Genomic DNA, 20,868 nt, shown 5'->3' with positions numbered 1-20,868 from the left:
GGATGAATCTATCCCACATATCCCTTTATCATTCATAATGGAGTTAGACAAGTGATGTGTTTGCCCTTCAATAAACAAGCAGGTTTTGGTTCACAATTTTGTTTGAGGAAATCTTTAACATTTTGAAAAAGGAGCACCTCATGCTTAGACTGACACCATGCAAAAAGAGCATCTTAAGTTATTGTGCTTTTTTGTCTCAAGAATATCTGAAAGATATTGGATCACCCTTTTCCTGTACAGTTCTGTACACCATTTCCCTTAAAATACTCACACATTTTCTGTGACCTCTACAAAAAAAATGTCATATCTGAGAGGAAAGTAAAGTGTTTTGCCACTGAAATCAGCTTTCAGGTCCCGTCCCCCCCCCAGTAAAAAAGAACACCTAAGTTAAGAAAACATAGCCAAAACTGAAGTAAAATGTTTTCTGACCAGACTTAGTAAATACTTCCCCAATTCCTTTTCAGTTTGAACTTGAGGTTATAGAATACACAGGTTCTGACTGTGTGAAAAATCAGCCATTCTCTTTCACAAAGTTGCTTAAGGAATTATATTAAAAGGAATGTGTCATTCACCAACAGAAAAGTTGATCTGAAAGATTAGTAAAACAGGTTAGCTATAGGTCCACCCCTCTAATTAGGTTTCTTCTTGCAGGAGGCAGAAATAAATGGACACCTGTAAAGTTGAAAGCAGATGACGTTTATTGCTAAAACACACACATATTTATAATCACATATTCTGCAAAGTCACTGTACACACGCACAAGCATAAAATATGATTGGTTATATCAACTCTGTACACGCGCATAAACATGAGACAAAATTGGTTATACCAACTCTGTACACACATAAACATTGGACATAATTGGTTATACCAACTAAAACATGCGAAACTTGTCTCAGTCTAATTGGTCAAGATAAACTGCCAAATTGAGGTTCTTTGTGCCAAGTTCCCTTTATCGTGGAATACGCACCTGTGTTCTTCTAATTGGCACCTTTCTTTTTTTGTCTTCTTGTTTATTCTGTTCAAGGTCTTCTAAAGGCATCTGGGATGCTCTTGTGACCGTTAGCTAAATATGTGTCCACATCTTCTGAGTCTACAGTTTTAAGCTTTTGCACAGTTTTTCCACTCATGGTTAAATGCTTTCGGATTTACATTTAATTCCTCCTCCCCATTAATCTACAGTAATAATGGATCTACATCCAGTGGTCTCCCTAGACCCTGGCAACAGGCACATATGGCAGAAACCCATTGATGGTCAAAGAGCAAGGTGTTATGACTATTGAGCATGTAGGAGGATTGCAGAGGCTTGCAAAAAGAAAATAGCCTTTTTGCTCTGAACTCTGAAACAGCAGAGCCAATGACTTTGTTGGGCAAGGAACTGAACACCAGTGAATTTTCATCTTCTGTCACCTGTTTGACAAGGTGACTCAGGCTAAAGAGCATACTTTGGGAAGATGAATTTGCAGTTTTGCTAAGAAATTTTGAACTGTCACCCTTCGGCAGTGCACAGACTTACACAAATGGTTTCCAGACACTACCCCTAGAGCATGATATCCATCACACTGGTAGACCATAACCCAGTTTTAAGCCAGTCAGGAACAAAATCTTTTTGGATAAGAAAATAAAACCTTCTTCACCACAACATTTACCTGTGGTGCATATAAAGCATTTTAGAGCCAAAATATGTACACTACGCAACAAAACTCTGTGCACATTCTGAACTTATTTTATTGCACTGAAGGATGTATTTATTTGGCTAGTATGGAAGAAAGATCTCAAGTAACTGTTTAAAGGTGGTCTAGCTAACAACTGTGTCTCCATAGTGGTGTTTCAAACTAAGCCAGTCTTCGATGTCTCTGCTTAAACACCTCAGATTTGAAAATTAGTCGTAAATGTGTAGACATTCCCATGTATGTTTGCAAAACAAAATACATGCATAATGACTAATGTGACTCAAATTTAAAAAAACCCACTATTTGGCATGAAAGATATGCAGCAAAAGACATGCTACACCAATAATATAATGCATAAGACTTGCTTTTGTCCTTCAGAAACACAGAGTAGCAACTAGGAAATAAGATGAAAAACTGTGTGGTTTGTGTTCTGCATGAACTTGAAGAAAAGGTAGAACAAGCCTAGCAATCCTCCCTCGATTTTTCCAGCCCATTAAGTACTAGTTACAGCACAGAGTCACTGATGACTCTGATGATTCAGATTAGGTGACAGACAGCAGCAATACTGCTGAATGGTTTTTACAGTGCCTTCAGGTAAAGCCTTTGTGTCTCGAAATAAAGGCAGCTGCATTAAGTGGCATCTAAAGGTGTTACATTCCTTGCTGCACTGGGCTCTGTTGCCTGCCTTGCCAAGCCTTGCTGCTGGAGCACTGCATGAATCACAGAATGCTCTCAGGCAGAGGTTGCTGTTGTATTTGGTGTCTTCTGAAACTTATTTTCAAAATTTCTCTTGCTTTCTAACCTGTTTGAACCCTACAAAGAGTCTTGTCCAGCTGTCTAGAGACTGCACAGCTTACTGTGGGCATTGCCACTTTTCATGGAAACATGGTGAGATTGTAATCATACAACCAAGAGGCAAGAAAACTGAGGTGGAAAATCCCAGTTTATTTTCCCCACCCTTCTTAAGATTTCTGTCTATATAGGTCACAACCTTACTTCAGGATGTATTCACAAACACATCTGAAGGCAGCTCATTGCACAAGCTCTATCCAAGGAGGCTTTACAAACCCAGGTTTTTTATGGATATTGATATTCTAATCTCCGATTGCTTTTACCCATACTATCCTTGTCCTAATGCAGTAGTGGCCAGAATTACACTTCTTTAACACTACTTCATAAAAAAAAGTCAGTATTCACCATTGCTTAGTAGTTCTGGACAGGGAGGAAAACAGAACAGATGCAGTCTCATATATGATGGTGTAAACCTGGCATGGCTATTTCCTGGTGAGCAATTGCTCTTTATATACACGTACAAAGAATCAGAATCTTTCTTCTGTTAAGGAGAAATCTTGTCTCCCAAACAGAAAGAACGGTAGTTGTATTTGAAAATAATAAACCACTACTCACTGCTACTTTAAGCAGTGTTTTCTCTAAAAAGAAAAAAATGGATACCTGCTGGATTTTAATGCGATATATTTTTTCCTGGAAGTTTTGATTTGTTCCCCACTGTCATACTTTTCTGCACTTTCTTTCCATTCAGGGTGGTAAGTTTTTATCCTTGCGTCTCTTAGAAATAAGCGGATGCAGCATATGTTCCTTAAATAGAGCCTCTGAATTATTCCTACATGACCTGTGTTAAAGCTCTCCAGATTGTGTAGCTTTTTTCTGGAAATCTGCCAAGGTCAAGGGAAGACAGGAATTATTTCAAGCCTGGTACAGTTCTTTGGAGATTATATATAATCAGATTATAATGATATAATCTGAGGGATTTAGATTTTTGCTCATCAATGTGAACTTTTCACTTCAGACTCTGTTTTTATAGGGTTTCTTCACCCTACACCCCCTTTCTTGGAAACAAAAAAGTTCACCTACTGTGACTTTTTTCTTTTTTTAAGGGAGACAAAAACTTAATTATAAGGAAGTAGGAGAAAACTCACAGCAAAGGAGATGTAGGGCCCAGGAATCTCTTCAATCTCTTCAAGACTTGTCTTACACATTTCTTCGTGCTTGACCATTCTCAAGATTTGAAGGGACCATCCAACAGAAAGGATCCTGGGTGACACATTCAAAGTCTGCTAACCAATCTAGACATTGAAGTGCTACAAAACTAGCTCTTAGGAATCTCAGCTTTACTAAAGGTCAATGACATACAAGGGTTTAAGTCAAATCCAGACCCAGACCTTAGGCAGTCAAGTTATTTGGTGCCTAGGAAAGCTTTTACCTATTGCTCAGAGACTAAAGGAGGAAAACAAAACTAGCATAACTGGTTTTGGCTCCTCTTAGTATCCCACTTCTCACTGTGATACTTGTATCTATTAAATCATCCTTTTTCCAGAGGAAAGCAGTACAGAGAGACAGTTAATGATAAAGAACAAAGTCCTGATCAATTTATGCTGAAAATAAACTGTAACCACCATAGCAAAAGCAATGCAGTAACACAGCTGCTGTCCTGTTTTTCATTCCATGACACCCCTGAAGCATGTACTCACAAGGCAGAGCATCAGCTTTCCCAGTAACATTCCTGAGTCAAGTAGGCAGACATTCCAGTTGAAACCAGTTACACCTGAAATTCTTTTTGCTTAACACTTGTTAACCCATCTTTTCACTAAAGGACTATCAATTCCTACAAGTCATGAGGAGCTTCCTACAATTTGAGCACAGCTTTTCTTTGGCCTGAATAGAAAACTCCCTCAGATATCTGCAGCAGCACTGCAGGAAGATTACAGTGTGCAGATGACCACACCATATGTGATTAAATTCAGGTATAGAGAACTGTGGTCAAGGCCTCCAGAACAAGCTCTGAGGCCACTGATTTTTATCAGCAGGTTATCACACCCTCCTCACATGGACTAATTACCTACATGCTTACATCCCAATTTCTCAGGACAATGACTCAGGCTTGCAGATTCCCAGGTCAGAATTAAGGTGAAACGACAGCAGGGGTCCTTGAACTCACAAAACTCAAATTGTTATTTGCTCACAACAAGAATTGGCATGCTCACCACAAAAACTGGCATGAAACTACATCAGTAAACTGTGTAACATGGGCTAACCCTACATCACCAAACATACACTACAGGCTTCACTTACCTGGGGATCGGTTTAGGGCAGACAATAAGGCGAGCCCTCCCGTTGGGTCAGGAGATTCAGAGCAGACCCCCTTGCTTTCCAGACTCCTTCTCAGAGAGGGATGACAGAAAAAAAAGAGAAAGATGTCACCGGTCCTGGGTCCAGCATCAGTCCCATCAGCCGAGGGGTCCGCTCCCAGTGGGCTTGCACGCAATATGGGGCTTCAGTTCGTGTCCTTTTATCATCCTTGCCCCTCCTTCGGGCGGGCACTCGGAACTCGTTAGGCTAATTAGGTGTCATGAGCGGTTTGTGAGCCTTTGGGCTTGGGGGTCATTTGGGGAGTAGCTTCCCATTCCCTGCAGGGTGAGCTGCCCTGCTCAGCACATCAGAGCAGGGAGCTGTGCACCCTCCAGCACAACCTGACCTCCCCAGCCCTCCCCTCCCGGTGCTGATGGGTGCTGACCAGCTGCTCTTCACCTGGGCTTCCTTGCTAGGCAGAGTTCTTTGTTATGCAGAGTCACTTGCCCCACCACAATGTTTGAGGCATTAACTCTTTCAGTCTCTCACACTACAGGCAAGAATAACTGCTGCTGCCAGAACCAAGGATTGCACCTCTCCCATCAAATGCTTATCCATGGAAGTAGCTACTCTCAGTTAGGCCTATTAAGCAGCACTACCAGGCTGAAAAAACAGAGGTTTTTACTTTATCCCAGCCAGCTCCTGGACATTTTTAGGATTTTTTCCAGTTGCATTCATGTGTTGACAGAATGGATACTGTGCTCAAACGTGCTACTTAGCTGAAAAGGCTCTGCCCTCATCTACCTTTATTAAAAAGGTTCCTAGGTAAACTAGGTCTAAATATTTGGTGTATGCATACATTTGATGTCGGGAGTGGAGACGTGGCCTTGCCAGTGAGCACTGCCCCTGCAAAAGCAGTGTGGAAGTCCTGCAGCCTGGCTGATGGGTCCATGAGAATTAATTCAGAATCTCACCAAACACAGAGCAGCATATACATTCATCAGGCTCTGGCTGAAAAGAATACATAACCCTCCAAGAACATTTTTGTAGAAGGAGGTTTATACTTCTATGAACTAGGAAGGCAGGCATCACAGAGGGTAAGAATACGTCTAAATCTACCTATTTACTTTCACTATTCACACTGCGTGATACGTACTCCAAATATCTTTCTGTCTCCCTATTTAGTGGTGAAACCTAACAACAGCCATGGTAACTAGGTCAACAACTTTCTAAAGATTTTTTCCTATGTTGTTTGGTTTACTTATGGAGCTAATTTTATGTCCTTTCCCTACTCCTTTTGGAATAGTAGACTCCATTTAAAGAATCTTACTGAATTTTCTCAAACAACAGATTTTTCAGACATCACTTGTTCAATAAAATGGAGATGACGTGGCTGTGTGCAGAGGATATGGTGTTGCAGAGAAGTTGTGTTAACTACTCTGTATTTAAGCACTTATTATTTCAACTTAGTATGGATATGGCATAGATTTATGTTAGATGCAAGGAATTAATTCTTCACTATAAGGGTGGTGAGGCGCTGGAACAGGTTGCCCAGAGAGGTTGTGGATGCCCCATCCCTGGAAGTGTTCAAGGCCAGGTTGGATGGGGCTTTGAGCAACGTGGTCTAGTGGAAGGTGTCCCTGCCCATGGAAGGGGTGTGGAACTAGATGATCTTTAAGGTCCCTTCCAACCCAAACCAGTCTATGACTCTATGATTATCATCCTAATGTATAGGAAGAGCATGCAATTGAGATGACTGACTTTTGGGGAAAAGCTCTATGAACAGCTGCATATTGAAAAAAATCTTACTGTACTCTTTTTAGGAGTGCATGATGAATCAACACCGTCAGTGTGGGCAATTAATTTCTCCAAGGTATGAAAGAATTCCTCTAATCCTGTTTAAGATTTTTGCATCCGTACTATTACTATTTACCACAAAAATGTTTCCACTTAACAAGGAAGGTCGGTTGGTTTTTATGTTTTAACTCCTATATAGGGAGATAATTAAAACTTAAAATATGTTCTAGATTTGCTGGTTATGAAACACAGAAATTAAATAATTATCTGTGAATAATTAAACTCTTCTTCATATTTTCAAGCAATTCTAATTCTTCTTCCTTTACTTCTTGCAGAACAAGATCTAAGCCTAGCCTTCAGTGTGGTTTTGCTTGTGCTCCAAGGTATGTTCTCCGGTTCTAGAAATTCTGAGGTATCAAAATCAATGAAAAGGAAATATCCTGCAATCTATGTCCTGTACTTCTGTTTCAGTAATGCAGAATAGTTACAAATTTTTATACTACTGTTTTCGTTTATCCACTACCATATCTTGCTTACTGTTCTGTATTTTACAACTACTGAAAGCATAATTCAACAGATTAACTCAAATTACCTCCTAGAAGAAATATTTTAGCTGCCATTTTAAATCAAGCTAATGCAACGAGCAAAGAATGCCATTAAATTTAATGTCTATGCCGTATTGGAGATAAATCTCCATATATAGCTGAAGAATTTTTGAAAAGATCAGCAGTTATGATATGATTGAATTCCATTGTTTTTTTCCACCAGCCTCATCACTTTGTAGCCCAATGTGTGTAATGGCATAGACTACTGGCTTGGGCCACACTTCTGCATAGTTGAGCCAGAAATCATTCTGAATTGCATTTAACCTGGACTTTGCCACACACAAGAAACAAAATTACTTCTATAATGATATTTCTTGTATCATTTACTGTCAATTTCCTGCCCTGTCAGTCTGCTTTGTTTCTCTGTACTACTCATTTTAAACCCAGTAGTGCAGGTGTTGGACTGGAAGCTGGCATTCAGAAGACCTATTCTTTGTTTTGCTGCTAACTCACTTGTGTGACCTTTGGTGGGTTCATAAATCAACCTTTGTTTCAGTTTACTTGTCTCTAAAATTGCTGTGATAAATAAATGTTGTGTTTTATTGAGCTGAATTTCAAGATATATTGACCCCATAATCAATAGTTTACCAACTAATAATAAATCCTAATATTCAGTCACTGAAACAAGAAGTCAGCTGGATTGCTCAGTGCACTCCTTGCTATGATTAGATGGAAACCTTTGCTCAAATTCCATCCAAGGGCCAGAGGTATCTGAAGAGATGTTTTTAAGTTAGCACTAAGCCTGATAGCCAAGGACATGACTTCAAATAAACCTTTTATCCTTTCAAGTGCCAATCAGGATATATTCATTTGCAAATATAGTCTAATTGTTTAACCTTTTTCCAGACCTTTAGGACACAATTATCCTACTGCTTGTAGGAGTGAAACCTAATTACCATTTTTTTAAAAATAAGATTAGGCAATACTTGTAATTTATGTCAGGAATTTAATTTTTTAAACAGATCTTTAGCTGGCACGGTTCTACTGAACCAACAGCATCTTAATTCATACACACTATCTTGAGGTGTTTGCCAGTTATTTTCCCCTGGTGGGAGCTTTTGATAGGGGGTTGTTTTATTATTGCTGACACAATTTTCAAAATAATAAGCCTGTTCAGCTTCCACAGATTGTAATGTAATTCACCAAATGATGTTGATACAATCTAGTATCTGGTTACTGCATGCTACTGCACTGTATACCTGTTGCATTAAAGGCTAAAGAAATTCGGCAGAAAATAAATCCCCTTGCATTCCAGCTTGTCCTCAGATATCAGAGGGGCTGGGGGCCAGCTAGGTTTAGATTTTGAGTGATGCCCAGTTTGACACTATAAATCCGGTCACGTTCAATATATTGAACTATCATGATTACGGATGCACAAGTAGTGCAACGTACTTTCAATTTAGTCGTGTTCAACGAACTAACATGGCCAGACTTAAGAAGTTTGGTCGCATTCAATGAGAACTATCATGGCTAGATTAATGAATAGTACAGTTTATTAAAGCAACAGGAGTGCAGGTTCTTTAGGATTGCCGGTGATAAATACACTGTCTGCAAAGCATGTTCAAGTACCAAGAATATGAATAATACAGCTGACTACAAATGCATTAAATCATGGAAAAACTCTACAGAGATTTCTAAGTTTCCGGGGGAAGCACTCGGTATAACCGAGGGTTTGAATCTTAACCATAGGCTTCCCTAAGGGGGGAAGAGAGGTTCAGCCCATCGACTGATCCCAGAAGTCAGCAATGTCCTCCTGACTTGTCTATGATGGTATCTTCCCTAACAGTCCTCCTCTCTTAGGCACTTTTCTACTATTTTCTTATTTTTACGTGGAGCTTGAGTGACTCTACTCATACATATCTTTATTATGATTGGTATAAAATCTCCTTGCTTTACTTTTAAAGGTATATGCTAGAAAAAATTCAGAGTGCATGCTCAGTGGTGGTTGCACCTTGGAGGCAGGTAGCCTTTGGGATGGAGGTGTGTTTTGGTATTATAATGAGTTTATAATGAGCAAAGTTCACCCAGAGGACATGGTTTTGCACATTACTACTCCAGAAGTGGGCACTTATGATATAAATCAAAAGTAAGGCAATAGCGTTGACAGAACCCCCATTATTTCACCTCCTTGCTACAGGTGAATCCAGGTCCCTGGATTCAATGCAGGGACCTTCTGTTCTTGGTCCAGTAGTTCCAGTTCCCCATCCCTCCAGTGATATCACAGAGCCTGCCCGCAGTGTCTCCACTGCACTCCAGCCTCCGTGTTGCTTCTCAGAGTCAGCACACCAAGCACGCCTGGTGTTGCTAACATCTATGGCTGCAGGTTATGTTGCTTAGGGAATTACTATGGGACAGATTTCTTGTATATCCACCGCATTCCACCCTGGAGGTTTACCTTCCCTTAAGAGGGGGACATATCAATAAGTCACCTCCAGTAATTATTCCACAATACGTAAGCTAGTGCTAGCCAAACTGGTTTGAGCACAGGAAGACATCTAATCACCAGCAGCCAGGCTTTTGTACAGTCCACACCAAGTAACTGGAGAGCCTGAGTAAATTATCCCCCTTGAAATTTCATGTTTCCTCAGCGTGACTGTTTCTCATACTTCTACTGTGTTTGTTCTGCTTCTCTCCAAAATAAACCATAGTAGTCAAGGAAGGCATAGAGTAGAGCATTATAATCCAGTTAAAATTAATGACCTTATTCTCCACCTCCTTCTCTTGTGATGAGCTAAACACTGAGCTATCACAAGACTCAGACATGCCTTGCCCTTGGGAAACTGCACAGTCCTTGACATTGCTCCTGACTCAGTGTTCCCAATATCACATTAAGCCTAATCTCAGTCCATCTTTCAGTGTGCTTATGTAGATTCCTGAAACTCCAAAGGCTCACAGAAAATCAACTTCATGTCGCCTCTTTGATCTGAGACAAAATCAGCTGTAGCTGTGACATCCTTCATAGATGGCTGTCTAAGGTTTTCTGCCAAGACCTTTAGCAACAGAGAATCCAAAGCCACTTCAGCTGCTCCACTATTGGAGAAGAGATTTGCCCCTTCTTTGCACCAATCCTTCGGTGTTACTGTGTTCCTTCTGTAACCCTGCACGTAATCACCTGCTTTTCCTTGAGCATCTCTTACTATGTAAAGGAGGACTCTGCAAGCACGATATACCTCATGTAATGGGCTAGAAAAAGTGTCCATTGGTTGATACATGCAGTTACCAAGCTAAGCATTAATATCCTCACCATGCCTAATGAATCTGTGTCAGCTAGGCAATTATGGGTCAGGTGGGAAAGTATTTACCTCCATTGTTTCTTGGAACTGCCTGGGTTGCTGTTTCCTAATTCTCTACCTTTTTCTCAGGTTTATGTCATTAGATTCCCCTTTCAGTCCTTGAGTTACTAGTCACTATTGCATGATTTTAACTTATGTACTTTCACAGTTTAACAACTATCTTTTTAGTAAAACAGAACCAAAGTCACCCAGACATGCTACCTTGGGTGACATGCGGCTGAACCACTGGGCTATTTTATACACTGCATTCCTCTGCGTTCTCCACCCCATTTCTTTTACTCTTTCCCTGTAGGTACAATTTTCTAACTTCTGGTCATTCTAGTTACTGCCTTACCAGAGCTGAGTAAAGGGGAAAGATGACTTCCCAGGTATTCAGGACTAAATTCTAGCTTATTTAGCAATTATCACTCCTATGCTTTTCACAGCAAATCCCTGATATTGTTACCAAGTGCTGAAATTTAGAATATAACCACATTTCTGAAAAGCAGTTCCTGAATTAGTCTTCTGCATCCTGTAGTACATACAATTCTCCCTACCTAAGCATAAACATATAAACATAAGCATATATAAGTGTATATTAGTGAATTTCATTCTGTTTTTCCAGAACTTCTTCTCTATTTTTGGCAAGTTTCTTTCAAATTCTTGTCCTGCTCTCCAAAGTTTTTGCAGTCCTTCATTTGTGCCACAAGCAAACTAAATACACTTGCTCAGTACTATGTCATTTTGATTGAAAATATGAATAGCTTCATACTCATGACAGATCCCCATGAAGCCCCACTGGATACATCCTTCTATTCTAGTATATCATTGAGCCTTATACTTCAGGTATAGTTATTTAGGGATATTTGCACACTCCTTAGAGAAGCTACATGAAAGCCATTATTTTGGAAAGTATTACTCGACACAGTATCAAAAACCTTAATACCATCAACATGTATATGATTTAATCTGTTCCTGCTCTATGTTACACTGCTGTTAATATTTCATAGATAATAGGCTGATTTGACATGATTTGGTGTACGCAGCTATATCTTGACCACTGTGCCATTTCTCCATTATTTTCCAATTTCTTATGAGTAGATTGATTGTTTCAGAATTTTCCCAGAAGGTGAAGTTAAGCTGATTTGTCTACAATTCATTATGTCTTAATTTCTTTTTAAGAATAAGCACTGTATTTGCCTTTTCCAGTCTCCTGGTACCACACCCTTAAAGACAGAAGTTAAAAATTCACTGATTGCTTCAGCCAGCTATCTAACTAACCTACAGTGCTTTCACAAATGCCAAAACCCACCCTACATAACACTCTCTGTATAAAAATCCTTTATTCATAGCACCCACTCCCTCATTCTAGAACATGTGCCCTGAATACATATGACTCTTTATTTCAAGCCAGGTATTAGCAGTCCCAGTAAAGCTTCTAATTAAATCAGGGTTTTCTCATCCTGGGAAATGTACAATAAGGCAAAAGACCTAACTGTGGCAGTTAATACATTTAATAGAGCTAGTAAGAAATTACTTCTATGGATTTTGTGCAATTTCCTACACACTCACAAGGTTATTTCTTTAAATTCAGATCTTGATACAAAGGTAACCAAAGCCACCAATGAACGTCACTGAATTTCAGATCTAGATTCTTACATAATATTTTAACACCAGTTAAAGACCAGTTGAAGACCAGACAAGACCAAACTTGTAAGCAAACCTGTTGTGATATGTGAATTTTCAAAGACTCTCAGTGCTGGACTTCTATAAAACACTGGCAAAAAACATTTTGCAGATAGGAAAGCAAAATTGGACTTTGGGTAGTAGGAATTTAGATAAGTTTGTTTCCTTCTTGCCTAAAGTCCTTCTAAAAAGGTCACAGTGATAAAAATAGAGCTGCCTTCTTTTACAGGGATTTTGCTTGAGAGCTCAATTTTTTCAGAAATCAAGACAAATTGATGCTGTTCCCTGGGAATGCAGATAGGCATATTTTAGACAATAAACCAGGAGCCTTTATCTGCTGAATTTTGTCTTTTCAATGTAGCTATCCTATGCTAATTTTAGGTCTGCATCCTCTATATCCTGCCGTGTTTTGTTTTTCCTCCCATTCAGTTCTGATTTCCCATTACGGCATGTCCTTTTAGCACATATTTTGTACTTATGACGCATCTGTTCTCATTTTGCTCCTGCAAGTGCCTAAACGATAGCTAAATGCATCTGTAAGGACAAGTGCTGAACAGGTGCAAAACAAGACCACAAATAATGAAAGGAGAGGAAGAAATCAGAGAATAATTTTTGCTCTGTCAGGATTTGCCTAATATATGTATAGCCATTACACAGGCAATACAAATGTCTCATTTTCACAGTTCTTAATCTTCTTTAAAAAAGGATCTTTCTGGAGTTAATTTAGTGTAAGAAAATTTGGTAGGACAAGATACTCATTCTCTGTTGCTGATCTGACAGAGATTTCGTACTATAGCTTAAGGAATTTATAGGGGATCCAGCTATTCTGCATTAGTAGAAGAGAAAATGTAAAAAGTATGAATGTACGTATACTATTTAAAAATGAAACAAAACCCAGCCTATTTTTATGTTTATTTTACACTGTCCAAAGCACTTTTGCCTGTTACTCTTGAGAAAACCTTGTGCAAAGATATTAATTTCACACATGCCATAAATGAATATATTTTTCCTCATTCTAATCTCAGTGATACAGACTGGATAACTGAGCAATGCTACTTTCCTTTTATATTGTTTCAGCAACATAAAAAGTGAATTGATTCTCATTCTCTACCCAATGTTACGGCTTCAAAATACCTCTGAGTTCAGCCTCAAGGACAGCAGGATTTTCAGGATTGTGACTATACCACTTCAGTAATTTCTTTTGAGAACAGGCCAAAAGAAAATCTGTTTGTCCAGCAGCCAAATGATAGGTGGGAGAAAAGAGTGGGAGTCAGTTCAAATAGACAAAATCTGACTATTTCCTGCTGAAAAGAAGCATCCAGAAAAAAAAAACATTCTGAGTAGAACAAACCTTTTGATTCAAACATTCCCTTCCATGCACTTTTACAGGAAGCGTAGATAACTAAGAGTTCAGCTCATGAAATACAGAGACACCAATGCTTAGGCACTTCACCTGCATAAGAGAGAGACAATTCTCTTCTCTGCCTGACGATGAGTTAAGTTCACATCACCCATCTCACAGGAGCATGTTCAGATGATGTGCTATGGGCTGTCCAGTCTATGGGCTTCTCAGTCCTATGAAGAGCACACCAAAATTTGCTAAGGCAAATTAGCAATTTTTTTATCGCTGTGCATGCTGCAAACTCCAGGTGACCTATTGAATCAAGACTCAGTGGCTGTTGCTGGCTGGCTTTCTCCTGTTGCTGGGATTTTGGATCATCTGGCAGCTCCCACAACAGAGTTGCTCTGCTGCTAGCTGTGTGGCAGATTTATTTGATCTGCCTCTGAATCACATGCAGCTCAAGATTGAAAGGCTGGCCACCCTGCATAGAAGTCCCAGGGCTAATCTCAGTCCCTTTTGATGATAATGTTCTACCTTGTATTTTAAATAGTTAAGCGGTCATTGGAAGCAAGGCAAATCTTCCAATCTCTAGGCAAGGGAATCACTGAGTCACACTCTGGCGTAGTATTTCAGTATATTAAGGAATATTTAGGTGTTTTGAACATAAAGGAACTATCTCTGAAGGAGAATCCATCTTCTTCCATCCTTGGCTATTAGGTAAATGCTTTGCAACTAGCCACATAACTAGTAATTTTATGAATGTCATGTGGAAAAGGTTTTTTAAAAATTATTTTTCTCAGGCTTCTTGTTTGGACAAATAATCAACATTTGCAAATACTTTGGGGGCAATTACATCGAATGAGAAACTGTTTGCTTCATACTATCATCTAAAATCAAAACAGAATACTCGGGGATAGACTGAGTGAAGTTGTTCTGTGGCAGTTGTATAACAGAAGGCACAGAAGTGTTTTTTCTTTCTCCTCATATATGAAATCATAACAGTCCCTTCTGAGGTTACAAAATTCTAACATCTGGTGAAGCCTGACTGGGTCTGGGGGTGCTTTAAGCTATGCTGGAAACCATAGCCTGAGGAGCAAAGTTGCTCACAACTCCTTCCTGCTTCTCTTCTTGCACTTGGTTTATGAAACTATTCCCAGGGAGGAATAACTCACCTCAGGGATCACTGTTCCATAGTCATCACACCAATGTACACGAGAGCAGAGCCAAACTGCTTGTTTTAAACAGGAATTGCTTGAAAAGTTTCTGTGGACTCCAAGCTCTTATGTCCTTTTTCTTAATGTAGGAAAGAAAGTAGGGAGGAAATAAAAAGGTACATGCAATAATGCTTCTGGAAAGACAGAATTTTTATTAAGATCATACCCTGAGTTAAGTGGCTCCTTCTTTGACAGCAGCCACGCTGCTGCTCTCTGAAGGGCAAGAAGCTGAACTTTCAGGGAGCCAATTAGGAAATGCTTCAGAAAGAGTGCTAGTGACAGCAACAGTCTGAGAGATAAATTACAGTAAAGGATCCTCAAAGCACTGGCCTCCAAGTATTTTCAGCATAACTATGATCTTTCTTTTGCATTACTTAAAAACTGCTTTTACAAAAAGAAAAGCATCAAAATGACTTGAAGCTTTTAAACTTATTTCTTTGCCACGTCCCAGAGCTTTACAAGCAAACAGTTCCACAGCAAACATCACTTACCAACGGAGCTTTACTTCTTCAGAGAAAAATAAGTTTCTTTAAGACAAATAATAAATACCCCTCATATATGAGTGATAAGACAAAGGAGGCCTGAAAGGTGCATTATCTTTTGCCTTTGCAGGTTTTTTGCTTTTCAGAGTCAGAAAGGATTGATGTTTCTTTTGGGTCATTGCTGAATACTTCACTGTATAGAAATATTAAATTTTGTCTTGTCACTGAGAGCAATAAGGTAGGAACCAAACAGCAACAAAAAGAACTAACTACATTTATATAAATGTTCTTTGATTCTCTAGTGCAAAACAAAATGTTAATGAGAACAGAATAATAATAAGCTTTCCATGATCACACACATGATCTCACAGAATAACCCACAAAATTCATAAAATAGAATGTATTTGATGTCTATCTTCTTATTATAAGACAAAGGTGTTCCTACTAGAAACAATAATGACATTCTTGCTCCAGCTGAACTGGGCTGTAACCTTTCTGTTCTCATTAGAACATAAGGGAAAAAGCAGTGTGTAAAAAATAATAATCATGTTTTGAGAAATCTAGTATAATTGCTTTCTTTCATAAATCTCAGCATAATTAAGAATACAAGAAGGGCTCATGAGTTCTCATGTGTTAGAAAAGAAATGCAGGCTGATGTTTTTAATGGGACTGCTGTTCATGATTAATGATACCTGTTTGTCAATGCACTTTAGACATATTCACCGCATCCTCACACAGTGTTACAGCTCTTGCACAACAGTGAACTTCACCTGGCAGCTTCACTGGATAATGGCATTAGGATTCGCTAATCAGCACAGCTCGCTCCTTATATGCTGATTAAAACTAGCCATCAGCATCTGGTCATGCAAGTTCTGACCCCAAGTTGTTGTGCTGGATTCAGAGACGTATCGGTAGCCCTCCACAATACAAAGACTGCTACAGCAAGACTGAATGCTAAAAAGAGTGGAGCAATTTTTATAAAAATAAATATTTATTATTTACTTTGTTTTATCAAGAAGCACTAACGCTCTTGGGCTGTGTTCACAGAAATTCTGTGTTCAGACTTAGTTCAATTGGACTTATTCCTGATTAATATGCTGTTCTGTATTCACTGGTGGAACATCATGTTTTCCCATTTGGATACAGAGAAATCAGATATTATTCATTATTAGTGGTTTTCTACACTTTTGCTTATTATTCTATCTCATTTTGCTGGAGTATGCACATTTTAAAGTATGCCTCTATGTAATCTGCTGGGTAGAAATTAAAATGATTACACATCTTCTACATGCTATGCTTTGAGGGACAGAGAAATTAAGATCAATTTTTCAATTTTCATACCTATTTTTATCACAGCCTTTTCAGATATGCTGACTTTGCCAGTGTTTTCTGAAGTCAGCAGTTCTTCAGAAAGATTATTACCTTCAAAAAAATAAGATGGGCTGGTAATTCATGTGTGTACTGTAAAATGATTTACATGTGCTAGACATTTTACTTTCCCTTCCCTGTTTAAACACCTTTGTTTTGTTTATCTTTTATATGGGAGTTACTGCTGGAATGTTTTCTTGGAAACTGCTTTCTCATGTACAAGTCGTGATTTAGCCATTTTTTTTCTGACCATTTCTTAGCTCCTCCTATGCTGAATATAAGCTCTAACTCCTGCCAGGTTTCCTTTCAGATTTTTCTTTTTTTTTTGTGTGTCTGATAAATCAGATCACCTCAACAGATTAAAAAAAAAAATCACTTATATAATTAAAACAACACCTTTTACTATTGTAAATGTTTTAAAGCTAAATGTCACACAGTGATTTATGCATATATAAATAGAAACATATCCATCAGCTACCTGAAATACGTGTCTTGTTTAATGAATATAATCTGGCAACTGTGATTAAAAAAATACATAAAGGAGAAATTCTTCTCCACTTTGTTTCCCTTTTCAGAGGGAGATTTCTTCACAGGGTTTGTTTCGTGTAAAACCTGTCACCATTCATTGCTGTTGAAATGTATAGTCTATTACTATCTTATGCCTATGTGACTTTACCATAGCCAGGACTGTTTCATGATGAAATAATCTGCAGAATCTTTATGCATGTCTCTGCTGCTTACATGGTACAGTACAAGGAAGGGTTGCATGAAATGAAGAATACAAGAGTATGTTGCCAACAGACCTCAATATTTCACTGATACACCTGAATAATATATAGGTCATGGCCATTACAATGCAAAACACTAGGTTAAATAATTCTTTTCATGTTAATAGTTATGGCAGTCTTAATTTAGTTTTCCAATCTGATCTTCACAAAAGGTCAGTCTGGAGAATCACAATGGTGCCTTCCTGCTTTAAAATCTATCAGACAGATTTTATTGCTGAAAATGGAGAGGACTTCAGCTGAACTCCACAAGAAAATAGCTTGTTCACAAGAATATAATTTTGAACATCAAAACCTGATAATTATCGCGTTCCTTAACTCCTGAACTTACTGGGGTTAATACTATAAGCGTTTAAAAGTGGAAGGGTATAAACATTTTCCTTATAGTCGAAACAGCATTTTGTTTTCTTCAATATCAATTCTTTCATTACTAATTTTTGAATTAGTAAAACAGTAGTGTTCATCAACAGATTGGTTCCATGCTTGCTCATAACTTTTGCAGTAGTTCTGAATGTGCTTTCAAGGAATTTACAGCAGAAATGTACAATTTATAGAGCAGAAAGAATGTGAGGTTTAAATTAAGTTCAGTGGTTAAATGCATAAACAATCTTCAACATGTTTTTCAGTTTCCCATCAACATTTTAGAGTTTGTGTCTGATACCAGCTGTTACTAGCTGCATTTAACTTTGAACTAGGAAGCCAAACTCTGATAGCTAAGGAAATGTCCTTATGTAGAGCCAGGGGAAGAGTAGTAAGTCACCTGCTGTGGTCCTTTCTCTGGAGGGGTGTCAAAGGACAAACCCAGAATTTCTGTGAGGAGAACAAGTGAAAGGGAGATTATATTTGTAGGCTGCTACTTAGAGGACCTTGTTTCAGCAGTTCAGCTGATGCAGTATTCAACAATTTCTTTAAACAATTGCCTGGGATGATGGCGACGGACTTCTGTTTCCAAATAATTTTAGCTCTCTTCAGTGGCCTGCATTAAAAGAATTGATGGTTCCAGTTAGACAAGGATTTGTGTTAAAAAACGACGTACAACATGGAATATGATTGCATGGACCTAAGGAGTGGACTTTCTAATGGCTTCTCGTTAAGTGGAAGGCTCTGTCTCAGGCCTCATAACAGCTGAAGTAAAACAGACTAGTGCTTTGCAATTTTCCAGTAGTACACATCTAAAGAGTTGCACTATCCTGGCTGACCTCCACATACACAGACCTTGTGACAGCAGCTCATGTTGTGCAGGAAGAGTGTGACACTACTGCTTCAGCTTTCACTTGACAAATATCTTCCTTTCACTAATAATCAGGGGGTATCTGCACATACAGCCAGATGCTGTGATCCCTCTTTTTTGAAGAAGAGTCAGACCAGTTTGAAGACGGCAGCCTTACAGGTCTCTTGTCATGTGCAAGGTCTTTCTGTTGGTGGCCCCTGTCCCCACCCCTGTATTTGACCCGTGTGGGTAAATTATAGGGGATTTCTCAGCAACTTTTTCCCCAAGCCAGGGATTGTGAGTACTTGGCTGCTTGCCAGGGCCAGCCCACCAAAACTGGGGACTGGGGTTGACCTGACTAGGGCCAGTGCTGGGCACAGGCATAGAAAGGTTACTGGGAAGAGGCCTGGCTGGGATGCAAGTTGATGGGTTGGGGCTGGGGAGGGAGATGGCCAGACATGGCATGGACATGGCGTGGCTATGACATTGTGTGAGCTTAGAGGAGCCCCAAATGAGGGGAGAGGCCCCAAGGTGTGTCTTGCAGCCCACTCCCACCCAGCTCCACCCTGGCCATCTACCTCAGGCTCTGTGGCTGCCCCAGCAGAGCTGGCTGGCTGGTCACCCACATCCATATCACCCTCACCTCGAGTGCTTGGGGAAGACTGCAGAGCCCCTGGGGGGGGCCCTCACCTGTCTGCTCCCTCTCCCCATGTTACTGTACACGCAAGCATCTATTCTTGAAGGCACATCTTCCCCCTAATAAAAATCTATAGTACCTTTGTAGCACTCTTATCATCATGGGATGCCTTTTAGTCAGGGTTGAAAGGCTGTGACATTTAGAGCAGGAATGCACTGGTCCTGGATTGCCCATAAAGGAACAATAAATCCTGTCTGTCGGGACAGTGTCTGAAACCTGTAGTCTCTCTCTGTCTCTAGGCTGCAAAGGGTGAAGGTGACTAAGAAAAACAAATCCTACTAAATTCTTTCTTCCATAATTTTACCTGCAAGTTTCTGTGATGCTTGACTATTAGCGGGGTCCCCAACCCTCCGAAAAATCTGTATTCACACATTGAAAAATCCAGTGATATATATCTTGCTTAGAGAAGTATGGAATATGAAAGTATAAAATCATGCTCCCTGACATATACTTTATAGCTTTTGCTAAAAATTATAGCTATTTAAATCACTTTATTGAAATACTAAATGAAAATATTAAGAAAAAAATGAATAATGCAACACAAATATTTTTACCAGAAGCACAACTAGTATATACATTTTTTTCTGCTGGAGATGCATTGTTTCTGAGAACTTCCTCTGCATGGTTTTGAATACAGAATGGTTTGGTGATTCACTTTGTTTCCCACTCTTTTTTGTGACAATCACAGAAAAAATTCCTTGCTATATTAATTCTGCAGTGCTTTAAATATGACATGCCACACAGAGAACTTTATTAAAAAAAACAAGCTTGCAGAGTCAGACTTCAGACTACAGAAATTTCCAGGTTCTCTTCGTGCATACAAATCATTGCTATAAAGACTTCAAAAAGGTAAATGGAGATATTGTTTTTAAAAAAGGGTTTGGTAGAATCATCAGCAATGTTAAACCCAGGTAATTAACATTGGGTTCTTAAATCTACGTAGGCTCTTAAGAGTAAGACCATATTTTAAAAGTGCTGATGCTCAGGACCTTTGAAATTCAGTGACTGTTTAGGCAATTAAATGTGGGTTTAGAAGCCTATGGTTAGGCATTCAAGTTTAAAAATCTAAATGATTTCATTATCACTCACAAGTGATAAGTCTTTAAGGTGGAGGTATTAAGCAAGTTCGTATTGCCTGTTCCTGAACCAGCTGAAGCTCTAGGAAGTGGGAAGTGAGAATTATTTTTGGACAGTGTGTTGTTTGCTCTCTACATAAAGATATGGTGACAGAAAAATGAGTCAATAGAACAAAATTTGACAAAAGCAGGATGAGAAAGAGAAAAGAATGGACAGAGGGGAAAACAAATTCAGAGAGCGCAGGGAAAAGCAGGGAGTGAAAGATACAGAGTGAAATTCTGTTGAAAGAGAACTACATTAAATAGCTGTTTGTTGGGTAGCTCCATGTGTGCAGAGCTTTCGTCAGTAATAGAGGGCATAGACTTCCATTTCAAGTCTGATGCAGCACTCAGAAGTCTTTCCATTAACTTCAATGAGCTTTGGATTAAGCACTTAGGGGGAAAAAAGGTTATGCTTAAACTGAATGCTTTTTTTGAAGAAAGGAGTTTAAATTGTGGAAGAAAGTTTTAGTAAACTCAGAAAACTTGCAAGCTCGCAGGCCCTCAGAATCCCCAGTATTTACAGTGTCTCCTT

At 39.1% G+C, this 20,868-nt stretch overlaps 1 long non-coding RNA gene across 1 annotated transcript in view; it reads left to right on the top strand.

Annotated features, from left to right (window-relative positions):
* The window catches only part of LOC138684662 (uncharacterized), a 93,720-nt gene that overhangs the window by 16,465 nt on the left and 56,387 nt on the right, over positions 1-20,868 (top strand). The window contains exon 3 of the long non-coding RNA XR_011323891.1: positions 6,893-6,940. This is a non-coding gene — a long non-coding RNA (uncharacterized lncRNA). The remainder of the gene's footprint in view (positions 1-6,892; positions 6,941-20,868) is intronic.

Source organism: Haliaeetus albicilla, chromosome 3 (genome assembly GCF_947461875.1).
Source record: "Haliaeetus albicilla chromosome 3, bHalAlb1.1, whole genome shotgun sequence".
NCBI classification, from domain to species: domain Eukaryota; kingdom Metazoa; phylum Chordata; class Aves; order Accipitriformes; family Accipitridae; genus Haliaeetus; species Haliaeetus albicilla.
Note: the sequence above shows the minus strand (reverse complement) of the source record. Positions and strands in the feature narration are given on the sequence as shown.